We start from the raw sequence: 3091 nt of genomic DNA on the forward strand, positions 1-3091 counted from the left end.
ATGCATAAATTAACTGAAGTATATATTGATGAGTTAAACTTGTAATATTGTCTCTAATAACAGACATGGCATCGAAAAGTATCATTCCTGACTTGAACAAGGGTGACAAACTGAATGGTAAAAATTATGACATCCGGAGTCGTAAGATGTGGTATGTACTCAAAGAGCAAGATGCTCTTGAAAGTATTAACCATGCTATAAGTCACCCAGAGGAGGGCAACACTGCCCAACACAGGAGGGATCTGGAAATTTACAATATTTGGAAGAAGAAAGATTCCACTGAAATTGTAAGTTCAGTTGCTGATGATCTCATCCACGAATGTGAGTAATATCCTACTGCTCAAGCCATGTGGGAACATTTAAGAGAGGCATATGGGGGTATGACTGTGACCACCTTTGACAGCTGACGATCAAGTTTGACACGTACAAAAAACGCCATGATCATGGTGTCAAGCAACATCTTAGGGTGATGTCAAATATGATTTCTCAACTCAAAAGTGCTAGCCATGTCCTCTCTAATGAGCAGCAGGTTCAGGCAGTGATTCGGCCTCTTCCCAATAATTGGGAACATCTGAAGGTTAACTTGACCCACAATGATAGCATTAAAACTTTTGCTGATGTTGCCCGTCATGTGGAGCTTGAAGATGAGCGTCTTGGTGCTACTAAAGCTGTACCTAATGCCTTTGTGGCAGAATCAAGTGGTACAAAGAGATCAAGCTTCAAGCGCAAGACAAACCGGAAAAATGATGGAAAGGGTAAGGAGACCGGAGAAGAACCCTCCAAGAAAAGAAACAAACCAAATTCCAAGAAAGGAAAACGGTTCTATAAGAAGAAAGACAAGAGCAAGATGAAGTGCTACAATTGCAAAGTCCAGGGCATTTTGCTCGTGAGTGCACTGAGCTGAAAAAGGTAGCATTTCAAAATGCATCTCTTAGTGCTATATATGTTTCTAGCACTGTTTTACTAACTGAATCTTATCCTTTGTGGATTGTGGACTCAGGGGCCACCGACTATGTGAGCCGCGATAGAGAAGTGTTTATTGACTTTCGTCGAGTTCCACTTGGATCAAAGCATGTATATGTGGAAAATAATGCAAAGCTTGAAGTCAAAGGGATAGACACTTGCAGAATGAACATGCGTGGTGGCTGATCTTTGATGTTGCATGACGTTCTGTATGTTCCAGAGATTCGACAAAACTTAGTCTCTGTGTCTGTTCTTCTAGATTTAGATTTCAATTTGAACTTTAGTCGCAATAGTCTTAGAATTACTCAAGACAATGTTTTTTTATGGTTTTGGACATCGTTATGATGGTTTTATTGTGTTAGATTGTAATCCTTCTACGTACAACTATTATGTTGACCGTTGTATTACGACATGTTATTCTAGTAACGGCGATGTTGATGTTATTACATGGCATGCAAGATTAGGTCACATAGGGCATGATCGAATGAATAAATTGGCTATGGAAGGACATTTAGGTTCTTTCTCTAAAATTGAAATGCCAACTTGTGAAAATTGCCTTGCCGGAAAGACTACACGTAAACCATTTGGAAAGGCTAAGAGAGTTAATTTTCCGTTGTAATTAATCCATTCTGATATTTGTGGTCTAATGAATATGAAGGGTAGGTTTGATGCTTTATATTTCATTATGTTCATTGGTGATTTCACACGCTTTGGTTATGTCTATTTGATTTCTCATAAATCTCAAGCACTAGAATGCTTTAAGAAATATTTGAATGAAGTTGAGAATCAATTACACAAAAGGATAATACCTTAAGAACCGATAGAGGGCGTGAATATCTTTCGAAAGAATTTGAAGGATTGTGCAATGAAAAGGGAATCACCAGACAGTTAACTATTCCATACACACCTCAACAAAATGGTGTAGCAGAATGGAGGAATAGAACACTACTGGACGTGATAAGGTCCATGATGGCGCATGCAAATTTACCTATCTCCTTTTGGGGAGATGCGTTATTGACTACAACCTACATATTGAACAAAGTGCCTTCTAAATCAGTTTCTTCCACTGGTTATGAGCTATGGACTGGTCATAAACCAAACTTAAAGGATTTATGACCTTGGGGTTGTGCTGCATATGTAAAAGATTCCTTTAGCAAGTTTGGTAAATTAGGTCCAAAAGGCAAAAAATGAATCTTTATAAGATATTCAGAACACTCCAAAGGGTATGTGTTCATTGGTGAATTAGAGGATCGAAGTTTTACTGAGATTGAATCACGAGATGTCACATTTCCAAAAAATGATTTTCCAAAGAAGGGCGAGGTAAAGAATGGAGAGCCTCTTTATGAAATGTTGAACTCGGATAGTCAGCATGTGTCTTCTGACACAGTTGATATTCAAATTGATCAAGATCTTATTCTTGATCCGAGTGGGAGTGGGGGTGGGAACTCTCAATCCCAAAATCCTTCCGACGAACTTGAATTTCAACTACGAAAGAGTGCCAGGAAAAATATACCCAAACGTACTTATGAAATTGAAGATTATATTTTCTTGTATCTCCCACAGAAATGGATGAGCCAAAGTGTATGACTGAGGCTTTATCGAGCCCTGGAAATGATGAGTGGATAAAAGCAATGAAAGAAGAATTAGAGTCCATGAGAACCAATAAAGTCTGGGATCTAGTTGACCTTCTGCCTGGGCGTAGAGCAATTGGGAACAAATGGGTTCTCAAAGTTAAACGCAAAACGGATGGGTCAATAGAAAGATACAAGGCACGATTGGTGGCAAAAGGCTTTACTCAAGAAGCTGGAATAGATTATGAGGAAACATTTTCACCAGTTGTGAAGTTACCTCAATTCGCTTACTTTTGGCTATTGTTGCACGTTTGGATTTGGAATTACATCAAATGGACGGGAAGACAACTTTTCTCAATGGAGAACTAAACGAAGAAATCTACATGGAACAACCTGTTGGCTTCATCGTTAAAGGCCAAGAAAAGAAGGTCTGTAAATTGAAAAGATCTAATTATGGCCTGAAGCAATCTTTAAGGCAATGATATTTGAGATTTCACAAGAAGGTGATCTCATATGATTTCACCATGATCAATGAAGACCATTGCATTTATGTGAAG

This window comes from Nicotiana attenuata, chromosome 12 (assembly GCF_001879085.1).
Source record: "Nicotiana attenuata strain UT chromosome 12, NIATTr2, whole genome shotgun sequence".
Lineage (NCBI taxonomy): Eukaryota > Viridiplantae > Streptophyta > Magnoliopsida > Solanales > Solanaceae > Nicotiana > Nicotiana attenuata.